This window comes from Chamaea fasciata, unplaced genomic scaffold (genome assembly GCF_029207755.1).
Source record: "Chamaea fasciata isolate MVZ Bird 193981 ecotype frontalis unplaced genomic scaffold, bChaFas1.0.hap1 SCAF_3, whole genome shotgun sequence".
NCBI classification, from domain to species: Eukaryota; Metazoa; Chordata; class Aves; order Passeriformes; family Sylviidae; genus Chamaea; species Chamaea fasciata.
This window is the reverse complement of record NW_027094088.1, coordinates 2,359,567-2,384,892: the sequence shown is the minus strand read 5'-3', so window position 1 is coordinate 2,384,892 and position 25,326 is coordinate 2,359,567. Positions and strand designations below refer to the sequence as shown.

Genomic DNA, 25,326 nt, shown 5'->3' with positions numbered 1-25,326 from the left:
CCTCTGGGGATTTTTGTTGTTGTGCATTCTCCTGTTTTTCCATCTCACACAAAATCTGAAAGCTTGTGTTGCAGCTGTGGCCTGGAAGGAGCAGTCACTGCTCTGTTACCCATCAGCACCAGACAGAGCTGGTGATGAACCAGGGGCAATTTTGGGCTCTGGGACAGGGATGCTGAGGTTGTTTGCAGCCTTTGGGCTGTGGGGGACTGAGCCCTCTCAGGCTTGCTTGTGGCCACAGAGAGTGTGATCTCTCACTGTGTTGGCCCTGGTAATCTCTGACTATCAGTCATCCTCTTCTGGTTTGGAAGAACTTTGACTTAATGAGAGATACATCAGCTTGAGTAATTTCTATTTGAAGATATTAAACTCTGTGAATACTGAAGAATATCGTAGCCTAAGCTTTTGAGAACTTCTGAGTGTAATGCAGTGCTGTTCTTGGAATGATTTGTTTCAACTATAGGGCCAGTTTAAATAGAACTATTTAAGTGTATGTTGCTGTTCATCATACATCAAAAAGTGAAGCTCAGTGAATAATGAGTTACCACGGGGCACCACAATGAGATAAGAACTCATCATAGCTTTGCAATAAATGGCAATGTCATTAAAAGAAAAATAGACTTTTTGTCTATAAGCTTAATTGGAAAAGCCAGAGGTCTTGAGTGGAGATTTTTAGCATGCTGACCAACTGAAATAGATTGTAATAAGAGCAAATTTATGTGTGCAGAGGGTGTCCAAGATTTTGATTGCTGCATGAGGCACATGGCTTTGGGGTATTTTCCTGTGTATGCCTTTTGTGTAGGTAAGTGACAGTACCTGGCTTCTGGTCCTGGAGGGAAAATGTACTACCTTATTATTGAGCAGCTTTCCAAGACGCACTAGTTGTCATTAAAACTTAGCAGTAGACCACAGAGTTGTGTTTGGCAGGTGGGGGTTTTATTTTCCCTAAACTTTTCATGACAATGACTTGCAGTTATGTCATGCTGTAGTTTTGAAGTGTGCAAGGCAGTTTGGCTTATTTATGTTCTTGTTCAGGTTTCTGATGTGCACACAGAAGCAGCTGCCTTCTGGGATTGCTGATCGTATGGAATATGGTGAGGATGACCAGCCCTTGGTGTGTACAGGGTTATCAGGCACTCCCTCTTTTCGCTGAGTTTTTGCAGCAAAACCACTATGCTCAGATTTCCCTGTCTGCAGAATGTGGCTCCACCCTGCAGTTTATAAAATATTTTAAATAAAAAAATTTAAGGGGAATGATGTGCAAGATCCATGTCACTTTTCTTCCCTTTGTGGTGCTTATTTTAAGTTACTGCTTTCAGCAAGTGGAGTCATTGTACCGCAGTGGTCTCGGGGATAGTTAGCAGGACACCACGATCTGCCCATCTGCAGCAGCTCTGCTGGAAAAGGGCTCATCTGCAGGAGCCCTTGTTTGCACTTAAGGATGAAATGCAATTGAGCATCTGGTGAAGTCTGCTCGATGGTAGAAATTAACTATAAATATATACCTGGGGATTTTTTAATCATTAGTCTTAAATCGATTATTTCCTACCAGTTGTAGGACTGCAAAAAAACCTGCTTTTTCTTCTGTAGGAAAAATATCAATTCGGTGGGCAAATACAACGCTCCAGGTAAGATGTGGCAACAAGAGTGCATGAAGAGCAGTGTGAGGAAAAAGACAACTTCCTGCTCTGTGGTGTTCCTGATTTTTTTTTTTCCCTCTAATTACATGGAGTTGGAAGAGTGAGCTGGTAGGATATGGATGTTGCCATCCAGTAATAAGAGTTGTGGTCGTGGGTTGAAGCATGAAGCTTCAAGAGACTGATGTGTTTTGGGGGACAGACCAGGGATAATTCAGGCCTGCATATGGCTTTCTCTGCTAGAAAGGTAAGTTAAGGGAATGTCTGCAAAGCTAGTGCCCAAAGCTGGAGTTGTGCTCCCTATTCCTGTTAAACCAATGTGTAAACAAACCTGTTCACTTGATGTTCCCATTAATTTGGACTGCTTACCTTTCCAGTTTTTCTAGCTTGTGATTTGAACAGAATGAGCCAGTAGGGAAAAATGACAGTCTGAAACTGGCTTGGCTTGTCTCTGGCTCTCCCCAGAAAGCCAGTTCCTTTTCTACCACCAAAACAGGGCCTGGCTCCATAGCTATTGTTCAGGACACCTGAGACAGCAAGATCATCTGCCACTGCCTAGAAAAGGACAGCGAGGAAAAGCTTCCAATCCTTTGCCAGCCCCTTCTGCATCTTTCTACCAGCTAAGGCCTTTCTCTGCTGTACAAATGGTGTAGCAGCTGTGGCTTGAAAATCCCTGGGGGCTTTCCCCTCACCCTGGGGTACTTTGCTGTGTCCAGCCCTGGCACCTTTACAGGCACAGGCAGCAGAAGCTGTGTGTGGGGCCAGTGTCACATCTGTGCTGAGCATCAGCTCAGATCTGCTCTGCCTGTGCCTCCTTCCAGCACAGCCACACTGTACAAGGCAGGCGGCTCACCGGGAAGACAAGTTGTGCCATTTTTCTGGCTTGATGCCCTTGAGCCTCTTGTCCCTGAAGAAGGGAATACCATGAAGAAGACTTTCCCTTTTAATGGGAACCAGAACTTGGGTTACTGAGGGATCTCTGGGACCTCTTTAAGTAGGTTTTCCCACTGTGTGTGTTAGGGGGGATGGTGAGGAGGAGACTGGATACCCAGTACAGCATTTAATTTGATTGTGTAACTCCAGTGCATCATGCTCATGACGTGTGTTTCTGGCTTCACCAAGAACCACTGAAGGTGCAGAGCCCCTCTGTGTCCTCTCTGTTCCAGGAAGTCAAGACAAACTTCTGGCTAAGCAGTCTACAAGTCCACAGAGTCCCTTTGGTGTTTTGATGCCTGTGGAAAGAATAGTTGGCAGTAGAAGTAATTTTCTGGGTTTTGTTGCTGACTGTGACAAAGGAAAAAAGTCAGCTTTCTTGACCTGCAGTGATGCCGAGGCTGTGTGCAGGCTGGAGACTGCAGCCAGTGGTCTTTCCCTGGTGCCTTGGGTCTTTGGAAAGAGATTTTATTGGTATTGAAGTAGACCTTAACCTTCCATGGGATCTGGTTGAATTCAGGGGGCTGCAGCTGAGATCTGAGGGCTGCCTTCTGGTCAGGCTCACTTCACCATCAGTTTTTATATGGCTCTGCATGGGGCAGTAGTAGAGATTTTGATGTTCTGTGTTCTCACACATCACTCCATGCCGCCTGTGTATCAGTGGATACAGCTGGAATGCTACCCAAAGTGTTTCCTTTTTTTTCCCTTGATATTGCTAGAAGCCAGTCTCAAGTATGTTTTGCCAGACAAAATAAAATGAAACCTGTGAATCCCAAACCCCAAGACTTACTGTGGGCTCCAGTGGGAGAAGTGAAGTAGATTGTAAACTCCCAGTAAGTTGTTTGAATGCTCTGTGAGGAATACCACCCAAGAAAGGGGTATTCTTGGTTCTTTAGAGAGAACAAGAGATCAGCTGAGACCATTTTCTCTAGCCTTACGTAGCAGTGTAAAAATAATTCATGGGAATTTTATTTTCGACTAGTTAGCAAGTTGAGGAGTAGCAATAGAAGTTATCAGAGCCGTGATTAACTGTGTTGCTTTTGATCTTGTGGCTGAATCAAAAATAAAGATTGGTTTGACCTGAAACATGAAATGTTTCTTTTGCTAACATGAAAAATTAAGATTTTGGCTAGTCCTAAACCCAAGTGTTTTGGGTTGTCTAAAGTCCTTTAGGTTATAGAGTGATTGAAAACAGTTTTCTAGTTTCAGGAAAACTAAAATCTTTATGGCTATTCACTGAATTCAAATTGATTTCGGTCCTCTCGAATGCACATTTTGCTGAATGTAACATGGGAGAGGGAAAGAGAGCTGCAGTCCCCCCAGAGTGTCTCTTGTATCATGAGAATGGAATCACAACTGTTCAGCTCCCTTTTTTTCAGAGCAATGCTGCACACATCTCTGTGATAGTCCTCCAGACCAAAAAAAAACTTCCCAGCATTGATAAACAGACAGACAAAACTGAGAGTCTGTCGCAGTGAAAAACAGCTTTTTTTTTTTTTTTCAAAGCGCAGTGTGCATGTAGAAGGCAAGTGAAAATTATTCCCTAATGGCAAAGCAGTAAAATTGCTGAAGAACCCAGCTAAACAAAGGTCAAACTGCAGTCTGAATGGAGACAGAGGCTACACCTATTTGCAAAACCTACAGAGTGCAGTGTGAAATGTAGGTGACCGGCCCAAGGAACATTACCATGCACAGATAATACACACATGTGTAGATAATGCAAGCAATCGTATTTTCTGAAAGCCTGTCATCAGAACAGATTGCAAAGCAGGGAATGCACAAAGGAGTTCAGAAAGATGTAGCTGCAGAACATAATACCAAGGTCACCACAGAAACAGAGCTTTTTTTTTTTTTTTTTTTTTTTTTCAAGAGCACAAGAAGCATGTCAAGGAAGAGTGGATTAAGGAAGTTGTGTGAGATGCTGATACAGGTCCTGGCATTCCAACAGTGTGTGTGATCCATGCTGCATCCCCCTTTCCCCTGAGATATGAAGGAAAATGTGAAAGCGTTAAAAGTAAGGGTTGGCAATTCAATGTAGTTATCAAGCAAGTTATTCACATTTGTTTCTGGTGTGCAGAAATAAATGCTATTTTGAACTGTTGCCTCTATACAGGAGGTCTAGATGAGGCCACTTTGAGAGTGTGGTTACATGGGGAAGGTACAGAGATGAGGAGGCTTCCAAAAGAGGAAATTGTGTCTAGACTTCAAAATGCCAGTTCTCAGTTTTGTTTTAGGTGGTGATATCCTGTCTGGTGTCTTTGAGGAGAAATAATTGAGAGGAAACAGTCAGTGGCATGTAAGGAGGTGCTATGTATCATTTCAGAGTAAAAGTTCCTAAACTTTTATATTGAAAATCGTCACTAACCCAGAAAATTTGTCACTCTAGAAAGGCAGCATGTATTTTATTGTCTGATAGTGTGTCAATTTAATACCATTGGCCAGCAGGGATGGAAAGTGTTCTTGTGAAGGCTGTCTGCAAAGTCTCAACTAACTTGCATGCTGTAGTCGTTGTGCCTTCTTCATAAATTTTTGTGTTAAAGGTTAAATATCTTGGTTCTTTCATGTTTTAGCTGGATTCGCAGCTTGGTGTTTTTATAGATAATTTGATAAATGTAAGTAAAATATAGAACATTTGACCTACAGAGTAAAGTTCACTGTTTCTGGTGATTCAAATTAAGTTTCCCCACTTTTGCGTATTCTCTATGTGCACTGTATTTCTGATGTTGAGAGGGGGGATCTCAAACTCAGTACTTCCCTAAACGAAGAGGAAAACAGTTATTTATGTTGTTTGTGGTTAACCTACAGAGCAGTATTAATGGTCTGCAAAACCTCTTCAGATAATTGACTCAGTAGAAACTTTCGGAAAGTTATTTAAATTTGAAAAGTTCTATGGGAAAAGAGGACTAGGTGGAGTTAAAATCAGGAGGGTGAGTTGGTGTGTAGATGAAGATCCTTTTCTAATAGATTCATGGGAAGCAAGAAGGCAGAGGACTGTGTGTTTAGGTGCTAAGGGGAAGAAGCCATTAAGTGGAACCAAAAATCTTCAGTACAATTAATTCTTTCACTCAGATGACAGTGGCAGTCCACGCTTCGATGCAAATACTGGAAACTTCACCTGAGGTGCCAATAATTGCTTTTAGTGTTCCTCAAATCCAAGTCTGCTGGAGTGTTTTCTCAGGCAGAAATGACAGTGTAATACTTAAAACTTGAAATGGGGCCTTACAGCCATGGAGATAATTATGTTTGTACCATATAAAAGTTTTGCTTGAAAACAGGATTTGGTGCCAAATGGGTTCCTTTATAGAGAATAACGTAAATGAACAAAAGTTGTGAAAAGGTCACACATAGTTGGATTTCTTTCCTTTTTGTTTGTTTGGTTGGTTTTCCTCTGAACAATTAATGATTTAGAATATTTTGATACAAAAAGTTCAGTTAAGTAATTGTACTTATACCTGATCCAGGGCTTTCATAGTCTTAGAAGAGGAAGGCAGCGAAGTTACTCTGAAAACTTATAGTTCTTGTAAAGCTTGGCTATTTCTTCTATTCTGTCAAGTATTTAAAATTTCACCTCAATCCTTTTATGGATGGACAGGCATTAGGGTTTTTAAAATTATTTGACTGTGTAAACGTCTTTGCAGGGGTTTTAGGGGCATCCTAAGCTTTTAATTGTGTTTTCATCCATACGGTGACAGTTCTTAGAAGAAAACTGGCGATGTTTCCCTCTCTGTGCTTTTCTGTTTCTCAGAGAAGACAAAGTGCTGTATTTTTTTTTTCTCTTGCTGTTTTTAATTCTGGTATCTGAGTGGAAAATAAAAGCCAGTGGCTTCCCCCCCCCCCCCCAATTTGTGTGTGCCCACGAGCAGACAGGCGTGCACGCTCTCCGCAATGCACGCAAGCACACACAAGGAATTCTTGCCTTGTGCACAGCCAAAAGAGGCTGGACGAGGCTGTCTTCAGCTCAGTGGAAATTGGCACCATCCCATCTCCAGTAAACAACAGCCTGACGTCAGCTCAGGCAGCGGTGATAGCAGCAGAACTTGAGAGATTTTTCAACTGGCCGAGCTGTTGAAAGGCTATCGCTGGCTTTGATAATCTCTGGCTGCACTTGAGAGGATTCGGTGCAAAGGTGGGGGGAGGAATGGTTGGTTAATGACAGAAATAATAGAGCAATTCCTGATAACTTCATACAGGGGTGGAGAGGTGATTTTTAAGTCTTGCACCAAAGGGTTTTTTGATTCCCAGCCCATCAGCTGCAGTCGTTCTCTCCAGGTTCTGAAATCCTGGCTGCTCTGTAGAATTCACATTCGTGCCCTGTTGGAAGTTGGAGAACAGTTAAAGTGCTGTAGGACAGTCAATCAAGCAGATGATGAAATTTGACTTTTCTAATGTGTTGAATTAAGCACTTCCATTATGATTTCAATTCCTGATGTTTGCTTTATTCAGTGGTAGATGTAGTTCAAAGAACCTGAGCCTGGCCATGCGAAGATTTTTTGCTGATTTCTGTATATTCCAGTTCTCTTAGTAGGATATAAGTCATTGAGGCCCCACATTGTGGCCAAAACACCCAGAAAAGGCTTATTGAAAGATGCTTGGTTATTCATCATTATCAAATTAAGCTAGAATAAAGGGACTGTTTTGTGGGACTGCTTTCAGATAAGGCCTTCAGAAAAGTAGCTTTTTTTCCTGAAATACTGCAAACCCCTTGACTGCAAAGTTAGTGAAGACTGTTGCGTTTCTGAAACAGAGCCACTATGACTTAAATTTAATTACAGCTGGTTCTCCTCATAACCAGACAGTTGAAAGAGACTTTTCTATTGTTCAGTACTACTGCTGAAAACACATTTCCATTATGAACTTCGGATCCTCCTATGCCAAAATCAACAGTTAAAAATGAATGGTTTGCTCTGGTAACAGGAAAAACAAACATGAAAATCATTGTGTTGTGTGACAGAAAATCAGAATGTTAAAGTAAAAGAAGGTGATAAACCTACTAGAATAACTATCTGATGGGCTGTTCTTGAATCAGACACTTCCAAGCAAGGATTTCAAGGATATAAATAATAGCGCATCAACTTCTGCTTTGTTTCTTGTATGGCTGCAAAGATAGCAAAAAGTTCATGTTCCATTTAGGTCCTGTCACCAGGGATTTAAGAGTTTTGTGAAACCCTGGAAAGGAATGTGAATATCTGCCAATATTAACATTTTCTAATGTACACATTTTTACATCTGCTTTTAGGGTACATTCAGACTAGGTTAATCATAAAATCTGTCTTAGCAGGGAGGGACAAGAATGCAAGAGGGAAAGAAAAATTGGACTCTTTCTAGGACTGTGTCTGTGCTATTAGTTTTTGAGCCTTTTGATCAAATCTGAGGGGGGATGTAGAGGTCTCAAAAGCTCACAGCTTCTGTGAAAGTGGCCAAGAAAGTGAGAACCTGTCTCCTTGGTGAATTCGTAGTCATCAAAAGCAGGTACGGGATAGTTCTGTACATCTCATAACGATACAACTGGGTTTGCTGATCTTGCAGAGGGGAAGGAAAGGGTCAGCAACAGGTCTTTAAGAAACAGGGAAGTCCTGGCTTTTTGTGAGTCTGTCCCTGGAGACTCGTGTGGCTACTTGACATCCTGCTCCCCAGAGGGGCCGGCATGTGGCAGGGCCTGACTGCACTTGATTTATGAGAAAAGCCCAATTTTAGAAGAGACCAAAAGCCAAGCTGTCAGAAACCTTGTGCTTGAGAGCTTGCAGTAGCAGAATAGTTGACAGCTCAGGTAAGGAATTTGTTCAGGAGAAGCTGGCTGGTGCAAAACTCTCAGACTTCTTACACTTCAGGGCCCAAATGCAACTCCAGTTATCACAGCTTCGGCCCTGTGCTAAGGTGAACTTGCCAGCATGTAGGAGAAGGACAGACCTCTTCAGCTGTCCTTCCTAGGCAGGTGTGACACAGGCTGGGCAGCATGACCTCTCTACAAACTTTGGAACAGGTTACCTTAGCTCTGTTTATGACTTCTTTCCTTTTCTGGGCTTGTGCCTGCAGAGGGAAAACTGGGACTTGTAGCCCTGTGAATTTTTTACAGCTGAGCAGGGATCTCATCCTAGGTCACTTCAGCAGTCCTGAGTACTTGTCACAACCCTGAGCAGAGCTTTTCCCTCCAAAAAATCAAACCAGCAGCTCACAAGGGCAGTTCATCTCTCTTCTGCAGCCTCCCTGAAGGTGATATTAGCCCATAACTGGGAGGAGACGTGCAGTAGGAAAGGTTTTTCCCCCCTTGCCTTCCTTTACTGTCTCTCATCCTGTTTAACCAGCCTGCTCCTGCTCTAAATAGGGAGATGAGGTGGTGGGAAAGGTCTGTACACTTCTCTCTGCCTCCAAGTGGGTAACATTTGCATTTGCTGCCTGTGGTAAGAGTTAGCCAGAGCTGCTCTCACTAGCCTTGACCTAACCCAGAAGGCAGAGACGTGTTGTAGCATGTTTCCTCTTGCTGGAAACCTGCAGAATGGCCTTTGGGATGCTCAGCCCTGCTTGTCTCTGCATGTAACAAAAAGTCTACTGGATGGCTGTTGAGGTTATGGTTCACTCTGTATCAAGAGAATTTGGCTTTAGAGCGCCCAGGTATCCAATAATACGGATTTTTAATCAGTAGAAAAAAGGTCTTGGATTTGCTTTTGGTTTTATGGGAAAAGCTGTAAAAAGGCTCTCAAATAGGCTGGTTTGCTATTAAGGTGTAATTTTGGAACAGCTTTGTCATGCATCTTGAAAGGAATTACCCTTCCCCAAAGATCCAGAAACATCTTGTGGTCAGAGCCTTCAAAGTAACGTTGCAAGGCTTCTAAAGAAATGGTGCTGAGGGTGTCCTTTTGCTCTTAGATGATTTTGGATCCTTGCAGGTTGATATTTTCAAGATTTTTGGGTAACATAAAGGGCTAAAAAATTGAAAGAAAAGTAGTAAAGCTGAAGTTCTTATTTAATGGCTTCTCAGTACTTGGAAATGTTGCATGCTCCTGAAATGTTACAACTTCTCTGAATAGTAAGGAATCATCATAAGGATGGCTTCTCTCTCTGCTTGATCACAATGTGAGATGCAATGCACAAATAGCTCTGGGCAAGACTGAGGGAGGATCCTCACCAGCCTCTGCCACTGCAGCCTTGCAAGAGCTGCTCCCAGACCTGTTCTGTGTCTGCTACAGCACTCACATCAGTGATTTTAATGAGGCAGAGGGCAGTCCCCAGTAGATTTTGGGGATTGGGGGTTTTCTTATTTAAGGTACTCCTACAAAGTGAAGGAGCAAAATAACTTTGCAACTCGCATTGACTTTATCTAAACTCAAAAAAAGCCAAGAATGTTTTCCAGGCATGGTTTCCTACCTTGGCCAGGTCCTCAGATCTTACTGGTATAAAACATGTGTGTCCAGCTGAAGAGACCAGCAAGAGCATAAAAAAGGGAGGCCCAGTTTCATAGCTTAGAGACAGCCACCATAGCTTGCTTCTTCCTTTTTTAATTCTCTTTAATCATTTCTCCCTAGTGGGCAGGGAGTCCTGTGGAGCCTGGGATGCCTTCACATCCTCCCTTGCCCATGTCTCATTGAACAGGAGACCCATCCCACATGGAGGGATCCCGAAATTCCCCATAGACGTTTCATCCAACTGGAAAGGTTCTCCTTCTTTTTAGGTCATTTTAAAGGTGGTGTCAAGCAGAGGAAATTTACTGATTTCTTCTTGTTGGCAATGCCATGAAAGCCCATCATGGAGGAAGAAAATCAAGAAAACCAGAGCAGAGGGTGGGGTGGACTGATGAGCAGGAGAAATTGGAGTTTTATGGATCTACACTGAGCAGAAGAGGGATTTGTGTGCTCTTTGGACAGTCAGGTAAAATGCACAGCCCTCTGTTCAGCTCCACAGTACTGCTATTCCCTGTTGAGGCCCCCCAGTTTTACCCGTACAAATTCCTTGTGGATTTTTTTTTCACCTTCAATAAAATACTATTATTTGGGGGAAAAAAAAAAAAACACAACCCAAAACTAAAAAACAACAACAACACAAACAAAAAAAAACCCCGCCACACCCCAACACACAAAAAAGTTCTTGCAACTGAAATGTTTGTTTCTACCACTAAAAACTCAGTTTTCTCATTACTACAATAATGTGTTGATTTGAAACGGCTGAGTGGCTTTAATTAGAGCACCGATTTTATTTTCCTTTTCGGTAGCAATAACAGCCAAGCAATGGCACGCCGACAAAGACAGCTTTGAAGGAGCAGCAATCCTGAGAGGTGCCGTCCTTCTCCCCCCCCCGGCCCCATCTCCCAACTCCTGACAAAGAAAACAAGTCGCTGCCTCTTCAAGACTTTTCTTGTCCTTTCTGTTCGTGACAGGCGTAAGTGTTAGTAACATCTGCTGGCCCGAGCTGCCTTCCTCCTGCTGTGCCGGGCTCTGGCAGGGCCGTGCGGAGGAGCCAGGACCCTGTGCCAAGCACGGAGCGTGGCTTTGCTGAGCCAGGACTGAAATCAGCCGAGCTGTGCCTGCAATAGCCCGGCAGGGTCTGCTCAGCTCCTCCTGCCTTCTCGGGCCCCAGCTCTCACAAGTGGAAGGCTCGTTGGCTTATTTTTTTCTCTCCTTGTGGATAATGAGTGTTATTTTAAGCAAAATAGCCGAGGGGGATAAACAGATCAACATGTGAATCTGAAAACATTTTCTATGAGCCCTGATTTAGAAAGTTACTATAAATTTGACTTCACGGAGAATGCTTTTCTTTCACAATTTATTCTTTAACTTGTTTCTGCCTTTCAACAGTGTTTTGTGGTTCACTAGGTGGTGGGGTTTTTTTAATGGTTTTTTTTCCCTTTACTCTGTCAGATTTCCTTGATGGTGGCAGTATTTTCCAGAGCAACCTGAAGGGAAAGTATATGTGTGTATATATATATAATTTCACAGAGGCATAGAATCTGTAAAGACAGATGCAGACCCTGCTTTATTTTCTGATTGTTTGCTTCAGAGTTGGCTATCCAAAGGAGTTTTACCTTTGGATAAAATGGACAAAAAGTATTTTGGTTTTGCTTTTTTTAAAGTAAGGCATAGGGTTTCTCTTCTTAAAACTGGTCAGTTGAATACTTTTAATTTTTTTCATCAAATTAAAAAAAAATTAAGGAATATGTGGGGATTTGGTCTATTTTATGTCACATGTGAAGTCAATGGGCAAAGTTATGTGCATCTAAGAGTAAAATTTATCTCAGACTTGTCAGCTCCTACCAAGTAGTGATCTTGTTACTTGCTCTTAGGTTGGCAGTAATGTGATGTTGTGCTTCAGATCTGTTTTTGGGGGGATGGATGGGGAGTCCCTGAGGCTGTCTTATTTTCCTGATCTGAGAGTTTTTAAAGATTCTTGTAATCATTTATCTGGAGGTTTTCTTGTAACAACATCAAAAGGCAGCCTGAAGTTACACTATCCTATACTTCCAGTCAGCCTTATAGAATAATCCAGTTGTTTCTTCCTTCTGAGTACACAATGAGTGTGTGTGGCAATGATCCTGGAGCCTGCAGGCAGCTGCAACAGAAAAGGACTTCCGTGGTTTGCTTTTGCTTTCTCTTCCTGTCCCCTCCATTTTCATATATGTTTTTGAGAAGGCTGAGTTTCTAATGGACTACCTAGTGCAAGACCAGTGGAAAGAGAAACCGAATTTTGGGGCTTGTTAGTTGTTTTGGTTTTCATAGAGTGTTCTGTCAAAGGCACTGTTCTTTAATATTAAAAACAACCCAGTGGATGGATAAATTAAAGTTGTTAGCCAATAAGAATTAAAATCTTTATCTGTAGGAAATACTAATGAGAGAGAAGCTGAGTATGTCTCCCCCTCAGCCCTGCCTCCTGCAAAATGCCAAGCATCATCACTCTGGCATCCTTTAGAAGTAACTTCCTAGTGCTTCTAAGTAGCTGAAAGTGAAAAGATTAGAAATCAGGTTGATGATACAGTTTCTTTTCAAATGCTTTCTCTAAATGTTTAATGCTGTGTCCCTGAGGAAGTCCCATTATTAAAGCTGCGTGACTCTGAAATCACCTTGACTCTGCGGGGGCGATATTTGAGAGTTCTGGGGATTTTCCTCATCTGACTCTCAGAGTTCCCTTTTGTTGCAAGGATTACAGAGGTTTTTTGTGGAACATGTCCCTCTCAGAGTTTGTATCATCTCCAGTCAAGTCAAATTGACAGGGGCGGCAGGAATTACACCATGTACACTCGGTGTATAAACCAAATTATGTTATTGACTGAGAGTAAGTGTTGCTGTAAACTTTTCCCAAAGGATTTTGGAGCTTGTTCACAAATAAATACTGAAGAAGAGTTTTGGTGCTTTCTAGGTGCCTTTCCCCACAATGTGACATTAATGACACTAACAAAAATAACTCGAGAGGGCATACTTCTAATCGACTTAAGGACAGAGACCCTAACACACTTTGCACTGCGGATACTTGTGGAGGGGAGCTGTTCCTCTCTCCTCTGCCACAGCCTGGTGTGGAGTGGGACAGTGGGACATGGCAGCTGTGTCAGCACACAAGGCATTGGGATGAAAAGTGGGAGAATTTCACCATGTCCTGTAGAAATGGTGAAGAACTTAACCCAAAATAGAAGCTGATAAAGACGTGAGGGTTTAACAGTTGGCTGGCTGGGAAGTTTCATTTCTCTGCAGAGCACAGACTCTTGGTTGTTGGCTGGTTTTTTCTCTCCCGAGATATAAAAACTTGCTCGTTCTTTGGTTCAACTTTCCTTACTCCAGGACTGGTTATAGGGCAGATAAAGAGCCAAGGCATGGGGTGTGCAGGTTGAGGCACAAGGTGCTCTCCTTTATCCTCTCCTGTGTGGTATCAGCTTTGAAAAGCAGAGCTGTCTGTGTTGCATAAGGGCGCCGCATGTGTCCTTCAGTATCTGCTCAGAGCTGTGAGATACCGTGCTGCAGATCCACACAGCAGCTTCCCTGGGGGTAGGCATCCATGGGAGAGCAGAGCAGAGCAGAGCAGTGCTGCTCCATCACTACCAGTTCCAGTGTCTGCAGCACTTGGATCTTTCCCCGGGGGCCTCTCCTTTGCGTATTAACCCCACCTGACCCTGCCTGCCTTGCAGGAACTGCCTGGATCGCAGCTGAAGGGGGTATGGCTGTAGGCATGGAAGTGTAAGGTCTGACACTGATGGTATCAATGAGCAGGAAGCTGTATGCTGCTCTATGTGTTCTTAATGAATGCTGAAGCCAAAATATTCATGCATTTCTTTTTTTCATCTGTTACCAGTACAGCGTGTTTAATAGTTTTTTTTTTTTTTGAAAACTGTGTGATGTAAAAGAATGGCTAAAACTCCTTAACTAAACCATTAACAAAGCATTCTTCTTAATCTGTGCAGACATAAATATGGGCAGAATACCCTTATGGGTTTCTGACTGGGTCATTCAGCCTTGAATTGAAATTACCTCATTCTGGAGGGATCCAAGGAGCTCAAGCCTTGAATTTTTTTTTTCTGGCCATGGTTGCTGATGATTTTTATACTGTTAGCGAGACTTCTGGTGGGTGATATACCAAAAAGTTCGCAGTGGCAAAAATTACTGCTGAATTCAGAGAAGGAAAGCAGTGTGCGTGGAGGTTCCAAGAAGAAGAGGATGTCTTTGGATTTTTGTTGTTTCAGCTTGAGCTTTGGTGTGCAGTTTGTCTGGTCCTTTGAGCTGCCACTCTCTGACAGTGAGTTCACATTTCAGCTTTTTTTCAGTTGATTTGATTTTGCCTAACAGGTCGAATTTTTTCCATTACTTATGATCAGACAGTAGTGATGGGTTTAGGAGGGCTAATTTTGGGGTAAAACTCCAGGTATATAGCGACTCTTTGTGTTTAGGTATACATGAGCACAGAAATATTTTTAGTGACGTGTGTTCCTTGTAGAAGCACATGCTCTTCTCAAAGCTTTGGGTTTACTTGGTTGTATATACCAAAACCGCTTTCTCTTCTGTTTTCCTCTTTCTGTTCCAGAAACTGGTCAAGGATCTGTTTGATTTCAGGTTTTCTTTTTAATAAATTTTTTTTAATGGACAGATTTCAGCAGGGGTTTGAAATGAACCTGATATAGACGTTAGGCATAAATGTGACAAAATTCGGTATCTGTGCGTGATTTCAAATCTAAACAAGATTTGCTTTCAGATTTGAAGACAAATCAAACTGCAAAGCAAGGCAAAAAGAAAGTCTGGTGCTTCTAATGCTGCTGGAGTTTGTGCAGTTTCTGAAGCCACCAGCTACTAAAACATGCTAATTACTCCATGGAGATGATAATGTTTTTGGGACGTCAGCTGAACAGTTGGCATGAAACCTGGGCCCCAGAAAGTCAGCTGCTACTGACTGTAATGGAGTCAGTGTCACCTGCTGACCCTTTTATTAAAACAAAGAGTTTAGGCATGGTGTGTAAAGGGGGTAGAAGATGTTTTCCTTCCCATAACAGGTGATATGGGTGTGTGACTACAGGAGTTGCCACTGCCCAGAGGCGGAGACTAGGGGTAATTAAGCAGGAGCACAGACACCTAAAGAGGGAGAGAATTCCCAATAACTAGACATACAAAATTAAACCAAACTGGTGGTTCTAGTTTCAGGTAGTGACTGTACTGGTTTTGCATGGCAGAGAGAGTGTATACAGGGAGTGTTAGGTTATGGTGCCCACAGTAGCTTTCCAAATACCACTCAGACAGCCACAATTGATTGATTTCGTGCCTCTAATTTTGACTTCTTTTGATCAGCAGGAAAAACAGATTCCTCTAAGCCAAGGGGACCATACCCCACCATCTTGCAGTTGTAAAGAGAGCTTACTTCTCTCCAAACTTCATTGTGAGTTGTTGTAGCATGTGTGACTCATAGCCTAATTAAACAGTCTCAAAAAGAATACAATCTCAGCATTAGCTGTGTTTTTACGAAGCATATCCAAGTATTTTCTGTCTCTTGGAGAGTCAGATATGTGGTTTTAAATCATCTGCCTGCCTGACATTAGATTGCCAAACCATCAGTGATATCTGCCACGAATGTGCAGGACTGGGTTGTCCTGGATGGCTGGTTTGGAAGGGGAAATTTCTACAAAAAGTACCGGCACTTACGTGTTAATTGAGCCTTCACTTCTTAGTTGTGCATATCTGTGTAAATGTATGAGAAAAACCAGCTATGGAAAGTAACCTTGCCATTCTCTGTGTGGGTATAACGGAGGAAGGAAGCTTTTTAAAATTATTATTTTATTTTTAAAGTTAATTTTGCTTAGTAGAATAGTATAAGGAGGTTCAGCCCTGTGTTTTCAGTGAATAACTACTTGGTAGTGAAATGAAGTAATGAAAAACACCCAGTTTTTGGGGATACTGTGCATGTGGAATAGAACATTTTTGCATACTGAGTAGGATGTTCCAAGGCATGCATAGTCCTTGAGGCTTTTTTTGTTTCTTTTACATATGGACCTTGGTGAAAAGTCAGACCTGCCGTAGGTAAAATTTCCATTTGTGATCCTCTTGCTTCTAACCTTGTTGAGCTCTCAGATCTACTAAGTTGTCCCTTTGAGTCTCTGTGTGCAGTGCAGAGCTGTTTATGCATCTCACACTGCTGTTTTCTCACCAAAAGCCATCTGATGCCCACAGAGGTATCTTTCCAGGCCAAGGTGCTCTTAAATAGGAGACTTGATTTTGATTGTTTGGTATCTAATGTTTAGTGACCACAGACTGTTGTGGGAATATCTATAACTTCTGCAACTTTCATTCCTTTGAATTAGCTTGGTTTTGGGTGTGTTTGCTTTAATTCTTGTCTATGTTATATGAATGTCCATCTTATCTCTGCTGCTCCAAATTTGTCATTATTATGCTGTGCTAATACCTTTTTTTGGCTTCTGAAGCTGCCTTGTGTTGCTTTTGGGTTTACTGGTTTCTTCAGAGGGAAAAACTTTTTGGTTACTCCTTAACCTACTCCATAGCAGAATAATTTTTTCATAAATACCCCTAATAGAGGTAGAGGAGAGGAGAGGAAAAACTTTTTGGTTACTCCTTAACCTACTCCACAGCAGAATAATTTTTTATAAATATCCCTAAAACAGGTGGGGAGGGGAGGATGTGCAGGATGGGAAGACAAATCAGGAGACCTGAGTTGAGTGCCCAGCCTTAAAACGTTCCCTTTGCTCTCTTGCAATTGCTATTCCTTTTGCTGTTTAATTCCTGAGGACTGTTATTTCTGTTTCCCATCCTTCTGATGTATCTGTTTAGCTTGTAAGATGCCTGGCACAGGGCTGTGTGTCCAGACATGGACCCCCATGGATCTCTGGGTTCAAGAGGAGGACAGCGGTGACAACGTTGCCGTCCTGAAGCTGCAGCAGTTATATTCCCATCCTGGGTGCTCCTGTACTTGAGGCTGCTTGTCTCTAGGTAACTCCTGGATGTAGGAACAAGGAAGTCACACGCCTCTGCAAGCTGCTGCAGCACATCCTAGGAGCATCCTGCCACATCCAGCCCTCTCCCTCCCCGGGGCTCCCTGATCGCCTCAGCCCCCATTACACACACACCATCTGAGGAGGAGGAGTGCTGGTTACCTGAGAGCCCCAAACTCTGTGAACCAGACCCACTGGAGTGATTCCTCTGTCTCTCCTGCTCTGGTGAGGTTTAGGGACGTTAAAGGCTTCACTGCTTCGCCTCTGTCTTGTCACATTTCCCCCTGAAAATGGTGTAGCGCTGCAGCTGCCTCTGGCTTGGGCTGATGTTGCCTGAGTGCTGCTGTGAAGTCTCCTGGCCCTTGCCATCTCTGGGCGAGCTACCTCTGTCATAGTTACCTGCTGTAGCTGCCTTACAGCCTCACGATGCTTTTTTTTCTTCTTCTTCTTCTTCCCTTCCTCCTGCATCCTTTTACCATTATTGGTTAGCGAGCCGTAGGTGTTCTCTGGAGTGGGCGCTTCCCTCCCGTTCGCTCGCTATCAAGCGCTCATCACATGACAGCAGACCTCACCCAGCCCCGTCGGCTGCCGATCACAGCGTGTCGTCAGCTGGCACCGCTCCCGATTCTCCGGAGCTGGCAACTGTCCTCTTTTCTCTGAGCTCCGATAGCCGGGAGCAGATTAGCGGTGGGAGCAGCCGGGAGCGCTCCTTTGTGGGGCTTTAACTCCCGTATACCTCCGGGTTTTCCGCAAATCTTGCCAAGTGAGTTTCCTGATCGTGGGCTGTGTCATTCGCTGTGCTCCCCTTCCCTGCCCCCACCCATTTCCTGACATCACTTTAGATCCGGCTGGAGCGCTGGTCCAGTTCTGCTGGAGAACTCCACCCTGGACTTCCGAATGCAGTAAATCTCTCTGGTCGGGAGAGTGTGGAGCATGAAAAGCTACAGAGCTTTGTCAAGCTTAGGAAAGAAAGCCTCAAAAAATCAGGGAGAGTGTGGAACTCCTTTTTTTTTTTTCCCCCCTTCTCTCCCCCCCCCATACTGTGTTGCCTTCATTTGGTGAGTCTTCTCTACCCTAAATAGAAACAAATAAACAAACAAACACTTTAAATTTATCTCTACTGCAGTTTCCTGCGGCAGTTTTGAAATGATCTGGCCTTAAAGGAATAAATAAAATACATTCTCATTGCTTTCAGTGGTCTCTTTGGGGTACCTTTCATAGACTACCACCATCATCATCTTTCAGAGCACCATGGGTACTGTTTAGTTTACCCGTGCTTACACTGTCTGGCCTCAGAGGTTGGAGTTGGTCATTCTGGGGCTAAAACTCTCCAAAGCGAAGGTCTGCAGTGCTGTGATGATGAATAATCTCTTGGCAACCCTACTAAAAAAGCTCTTTATTCACAGGGAAAGTGTTGGAGCCCCCACTGGCATTATGACTAGATATTTTTCTGCTGGAGGTCCCTAGGATCCAGGATTTCCTCGCCTTCCTGGCATTTGGGCTTATCCCATTTGCCACTGATTCAAATCTCAAGCAGCAAACACAGACTAGGTTTTGTACTTTTTTGTCTTTTGTGTCAGCTCTGTGAGTAAAAGGACTCGTCAGATTTTGAGCATTGAGTGTGAAGTTGAAAGTCTTTCCACCTTCATAAACTGGGGAGGGCTCAGACGGACTTGAGTCAGGTGTGTTTATAACAGCATGCTCCTTTTCTAAAGAAAACGAATTTCTTTAAACAGTGGGCAATTGATGGAATTTATAGCCCAGCACATTTTGCTGCAGGATTAATAAGTGGTGTCCTGCAGGACAGCTGCAATTTGCTGCCCTAAAACACTGCTTGGGATCAAAGTGCCTTCTACCATATTTCCCATAAGCTATATAGGGTGACCAGAACTTGGGTGTGGAATGTCTGCAGGTCCTTTTTTCCAGGTCAGTTGTCTGAGGCAAACACAGCCACCCCTTCTGCCTATCTCTGCCTCCTCACCTTTAACCACAGTTGAATTTTTGCTCACTTTGTATCAGTCTAAAGAGGTTTGCCATCAGAGTGTAGTGTCAAAGGCCTGGAGAGAAACAATGTCTGGTGGAAGTGATGTCTTGTATGGATTGAAATAGCTTTGATGAATACTGTAGGGAGAGTGAAAGTTTTTAGGGGAGCCTGCCTGTTTCTTGCAGGAAACATCACAGTCAGTTCTCCTGGATGCTCCACCGTCATGATCAGACAAATGCTCCTTTTCACTTTTGTCTTGCTGAGGCTTCTGCACCTTTTTTAATTTTTTATTTTTTATTATTTTTTAATCAGCTGTGCTCATCTCCCTTACACTGGGTTAAACAGCGGCATGGCACTTGATCTGAATTGTTTTTATTATGTCCTGTGGCAGAGCACAGAGGTCCATCATGAGCAGAGCATATTTGCATTATATCCCTAATAACTTTGTCTTCCACACTTTATTGTGACTCTCAGGTTACTCCAGGACAAATTCCAGGGACTGGATGTCACAAATGCTCTTAGGACCAGTTTGTGTCCACAGTGGTCAATTCCTGTGTGTCCTCCCCAGAAGTGACACGCAGTGGGGATTTTTCTGCTGTGGGTGCTGATTACACTTGCAAATGATACTGACGTGGGAGGAGCTCTTGAGTTTTCTTGAGAACACAGGGTTAGGATTTCAAATCTTGACCGAGTGGAGAAATCACTTGGAAAAAATAAGAAGTTATTCAGAAAAGGACAAGCACAAAGTTGTTCACTTAGGTGGGAATAATGGGCTGCCCAGACCCAGAATGGGAGATGGCTGGCTGAGCAGCAGCTCTGCAGAGGGGGGAATGGAGTTGATGGTGGATTCCAGGCTGACTGTGAGTCACCAGCCTCGTACAGTTGTGAAAAAGGCAAGCTGAGGTTTATAACCAAAAGGGTACAGTGATCCTTCCAGTCAGCTCGGCTTGCTGAGGTCTCAGCTGGAGTCTTGAACCAGTTTTCTGCTCACAGCCTTTAAAAACAGCAAAACAACTCAAAAGTGGGTCAGAAAAAAAAAAAAAAAAGGGAGGAAAATAGCATGAATGGATCATTTAGCAGACATGACCCATGCAGAGAAAGTGTGGGTATTGGGGTTGCTCAGTCCGTGGAAGAAAAAAGTGAGGGGATGGATGAACATGTTAGCACCTGTAAAATGTGGGAAGGAATAAGCTGTTTAGCATATATTTCAGGAAGAGGACTGTGTACTTGAGCCTTGTGGGAGCTTTGTGCAGAGCAGTCCCGGTGACAGGCTGTCACCAGAAATCCACGGGAGCCTCCTTTTAGCAAATGGATTTATCTGGAACTGTTTCTGTGGCAATGGCCCTTCTTCTCTCCTGCTTTGTGATGGCCAAGCCTGAGAAACACATGGTGGGAAGGGAGCCTGTGCTTCCCATTGCAGGAGAGCTGGCTGTGGCCCAGGGAGTGGAGGAGAGCAGGGCAGCTGCAGAGCTGACCTGCACCTCTGATCGATGCTGTGATGGCAAAGCTCACCCTGTGCTTTTGTGCTGAGCGGGCAATGCTCTCATAGCCAGGTGCAGCCCCACGACTGCTTGGTCAGAGGTGTGCTCTGATGTCAGGCAGTGAGGTTTTTTTGGCTGCTGGTGTAGGGGAGTTGAAAACATGGATTTGGCTTGCATGGGAAGGCCAGTCATTTTGCTCTCTAAGGCTTGGAGGCAGGAGAGGTGAGCAGGGTGAAAAGCAGGAATGCGGCTTTAGACTCGCTGCAGGACTTGGTGGTCCTGCAGGAGCACCAGGTATCAGCTCTCAGGGTGTGACAGATCCATCCTGACAGATGTCCCTTTTGCACCAACAGCCAAAACATCATCGTTGTGTTGTTCTGAGGGGTTTGTTCCCATCTTTTGGGGAGACTTTTGTCTTGGGGATGGGCTTGCTCTCCTCCATCATGTAGCAGCTACCGCAGCAAAGCAATATTAGGAAGTAAGATTTTAGCTGTCTTCCACGTGATTAGTCCTGCTTGAGGGAGGGGGAAGGGCCTCACACTCCCTATTAATCATTTCTTCTTCCCTCCTCCCATCTGCTCAGTGATTCTCTTGCTCTTGCATACACCACTAATATTTGATCACTTTTATTTCTCTCTGATTCTCCGACTCCCTCCCTCTCCTTGTTGGCTCTTTCTTGAATCTGTGCCCTCCTTGCTCCCACATTCTTGCAGAGATGCTACTCAATGACCTAATTTTCTTCTCTAGCTTCCTTAAAAAAAAAAAAAAGGGTAAAAAAATGAAAAAAATACTCCAAAGTTCCTCATTCCCTTCTCCATGGGCATTACGCCTTTTCCCAGTGGTCAGCACCTTCAGCCAGAGTTCTGGAGCGTGTGTGGGCAGTGCCTGCTTCCCTCCTCCTCCACTTTGTGCCCTCCCCAGAGGGTGCAAGCCTGACTCCTCCTCCACCTCCTTCTCTTCCAGCTGCTTTCACTAGCCTCCTAGCTCTTCTTGGCACTGAGGAGCCTGGACATCTGTAGAAGCAGCTGGAAGCAAGATGGAGAGCCAATATCCTGCAGCTCATCAGATCTCAACAAACCTCAGCTCAGGAACAAACCGCTTAATTTGCCGGGTTTTTGTACTCTTTTAGTTCGCAGTGCACGCTGCTCGTTCCTCACCACCCCAGCAAAGCTCCAGCTTTATTGATACGTGGCATGGCTGTAGCCTATTGTTTTGGAAATCTTGTCACCAGCCTGTAAATCAGAGGAAGAAGGCAAAGTTAAGCTTTGTTTCCACTTGGATCTTCAGCACTACCTGCCATTAGCATCGTATGGTTCCACGGACAGTGTCTAATCCCGCGTTAGGAAAATTTGACCGCGGTCAAACAAGCAGCAGTGCCACAAACTCATAGTGCTGAGAACACAGCAAAAGTGGTTTTTTGCTGGTTCTCTGTCACTTCCCCACCCGATTTACATCAATTACCTTCTTGCCAAGACGACCGGTGACATTCTGAAAAGCGACAGTCATCCTGCCCTGTGAACACTATAAGGCAGAGTTAAAACTGAGCTCCACGGGGCTGAAGGAGCAAAAGAGGTGCAGGATCCCTGCTGCTGTTCCTGTGGAGGTGGGAGAAGCTGGCGGGGGTTGGGAGCTGCAGCATTTTGCAGCACGGCGTTCGGGGATGGGCCCCCGAAGGGAAGCTTTGCGAGCCGCGTTGCCGTGAAAAGCCTCGCAGCGTGTTACATGATGCAAGCTCCTTGGCAAGTGCTGTAATTGTGTCACTGAAATGGCTGAGCCACAATGCTCAGGGAAAAAGGTTTTTCCTGGTGAGGCTGCGAGTGCGCTGTGCCCTTCCCTGGTGCACGAGAGCAGTCTGGGAAGGCCAGGGATACCACAGAGTGCGTTTTGGGGACCAGTCCTTGTGGTCTGTTTCAGGGTTTGAAATTCGCCCATTTGTGGCTGAGAGCACGTAACGAGAGATACAACTAGACAGATGCTTTAAAAATATTTTTTCAAAGGGCTTGGAAATGAGTGTGACGATTAGGGACACGATTTTCATAAAGCTTTCAGCCCAGCATCCTGTTTTAGTCTCACGACAAACTGCAGTAATGCACAGAAACAGCTATTGGAGTTTTTAATATCTTGCTCCCTCAGCACTAGCGGTAGCTGTTTGCTTTCAAATGCCATTATTTGCACCCGGAGGTACAAAGTAAAGGGAATTGCTTTAGAAATCAGGCTTTAGGCCTGATTTGGGGTCAGTCTTCCAGCCACCAGCTCTGACATGGCTGGGCAGCGCTTTGCAGCGTGGGTGCCCATAGGTGTGGGTACACAGAGCCTACACGTGGTGTTGTCAGGTGTTTAAGTCCAGTGTAAAGCAAATACCATTTGCAAGTAGCCCTAATATGTCCTATTTCTTTTCTTCTTCCCCCGTCTCTAAACCTTTGCTGTGAAACACAGCTCTCATATTTTCCATTCCTAATTCAGGAGCTGGAGGGATCGCTAAAGCCAGGTATCAAGTTACAGGAGAAAGAGTGAAGACATTTGGTTGCAGCTTCATTGGCTCACACAGTGCATACACCCAAGCGAACATTTCCATCAGCCCCCGTGTCTCTGTTAAAACTCTAAGGAAAGTCCTCTTTTCTCTAAGTCTGTCCTTGGGAAGGATGCTGCCTGCAAGGAAAGTTCCCATCAATGGAGGTGTTTGAAGGCTGGGAACAGGAGGAAGGAAAAACCCTGTAAGGATCAAAAAGCATCTTGTCCATAGTACAGGAAATGTTGTTCCTGCTCATCTGAGCTACCAAAATAAGGCAAACCAACAAGTTTCAACAATAACAATGTTCAAATTAAATCCTTTGAATGGGTAATGTGTGTAGCTTAAAATGTGACTCAGCCAGGAATTGTTGCTATTTCTGGTTCTGTTTTAGTTTTTAAACCTAGTCTACTTCAGATATTTGGCATGTCCCTTTGGTTGCGATAGGAGGCTGATTAGAGGTGGTGACTAAATATCCTTTATGGGCTGACTAATTCAAACTAGGATCTTTTTTGCTGAAATTGAAATTTGGTGCTCTCCAAGTTAGACATGAACTTGAGTGAAGATTGCAGTGCGTAAAAGAAAGCCAAACCCCTGTTTTCGTTTTTGGGGTTTTTTTACACTCTTGTTATCACCTCCTATCTAGCATTTATTTTCTTGTTGGGGTTTTCAAGACCATGGGTTTTTTTTTTCTCAGACAGAACCTCTTCTTCTCTGTGTTAGGATGCTTTCTTCAAACCTTCAGCTGCCTCTGTTTGATTCTTAGTGATGGTGTGTGTTTGGCTGTTTCCTCAGCAGTTTGTCCCACCAGAAGAGCCTTCTCACGTCCTCTTTTCCTTTCCTATGTATTTTCTTGGTCTTTCCCCTGTGTGCTGGCTTTCCTTCTACTGATCTCCGTGTGTTAGTCCTTTTTGTTGCTCATTTGCACTTGTCTGTCTGGGAATGATCTGCAGCCAGCTCTTCTTTTCCTCACCATGCTTTTCCTTTGCTAGAGCTGATGGGAAAAACTTCATTTCTCCCTTCCCTCCTCCCTCTGCCCCCTTCCTCTCCTGCTTCCTTTTCTTGTACAGCTCAGTGAAAAGCACTTAATAAAAATGACTTTGGGTAAAAGAGGAGCAGAACAAACTCCAGTTATTTCCCTGTGTTTTCTACAGTCTGCCTGTTACTGCAACCAGGCACTCAGCTTTTGAAGCTGCATATCCTTGGGAATCAGTCGAGAGATTAATTTTGGACAGGGTAGTAGTGGACTGACGTTTGATTTCCTTATTGAAGTGTGACTGTTATCCATATGCTGGAGACCACACGTGACAACGCCCGCTCTCTGCGCTTCCTCAGTTTTTCTGCCCAGCCTTCAGTCCACATTTTATTGGCTATCCTTGCGGTGAAAAGAAGTAAAAATTGTCTTCCTTCCCACTGAAAGTTCAGGTTAAAATTAAAACACATACAGAGCTGCAGAAGCTCTGGGATTTGTGTCCTGTAACCCCAAAGGCTGCCTTGGGGGCTTTTCAGAGTGCTGGAAAGGGAGTTTCAGTGCTGTACACAAGGATTTTGCTTCTTGCTGCCCATGTGGTGGTTGTGAAGGTGTCCATAAACTGTAGTAGTCGTCGGTGTGTGTTTGCTATACTGAGATAATCACTCCATGGACCCTACATGTGAAGCATGCTGAGATCAGAGGGGAACCACAAATGACTCCGTGTATTTTTAGCTTTTCTGTCTTTATTTTGCCCAGTTTGGTGGACAGTGATTTGTTGTGGGTGCTGCTTGTGTACTGTGTAGCATGAACAAAGGGAGCCCATGCAGTATGAATGACACAAATTGAATTAAAACTTGGAGTTCTTCCCCTCCTGCCACTTTTCAGGCCGGTTTTTCCCTGTGTGGGTTGTGTGTTGTTTGCGTGCTTCTGCTGCTGCTCAGTGAAACACGTGGCACTTCTGGATAACAGAAAAAACAAAATTAGGTGCTTTGTTGTTGCCCAAAACTAAGGATAAGAAAATGCTCATTCTTTCTCATGGTGTGACTCTTGGGGACGGTTCTGTGCAGGGCCAGGAGTCAGACTCAACAATCCTTGTGGGTCCCTTCCAGCTCAACAGATTCTGTGATCCTGTCCCTCATCTCCACAGACCTTCAGTGCAAGCAGTAGGAGTTTGAAAAAGTTGGGTGAAAACCTGAAGGCAGTCCAAGGTCTCAGCAGGTTTGTGTAATTCCTGGTGGAAGCAATGTGATGTGACACTGACCAGAGTCACTGTGCTAATGTACCCTTGGACCTGGGCAAGAGGAGGAAAAGCTGTGAGACAGCCTCTTGTCAGGAGCTTCTCCCTGCAGTCCTCCAGATTCCTGAAAGATGGGTCACATCCTACCAGGCATGAGAGATGCTGAGTGAGAATGTA

At 44.1% G+C, this 25,326-nt stretch overlaps 1 protein-coding gene across 10 annotated transcripts in view; it reads left to right on the top strand.

The window, feature by feature from the left end:
• Positions 1–25,326, top strand: part of SERTAD2 (SERTA domain containing 2) — a 74,602-nt gene that overhangs the window by 11,958 nt on the left and 37,318 nt on the right. The window contains exon 1 of one of the 10 annotated variants that reach the window (XM_066177739.1): positions 10,278–10,430. The exons of the other annotated variants lie outside the window; for them this stretch is intronic. The gene's annotated coding sequence lies outside the window, so the exon portion shown is untranslated. Of the gene's footprint in view, positions 1–10,277; positions 10,431–25,326 lie in introns of those variants that run through there. 10 annotated transcript variants of the gene reach the window in all.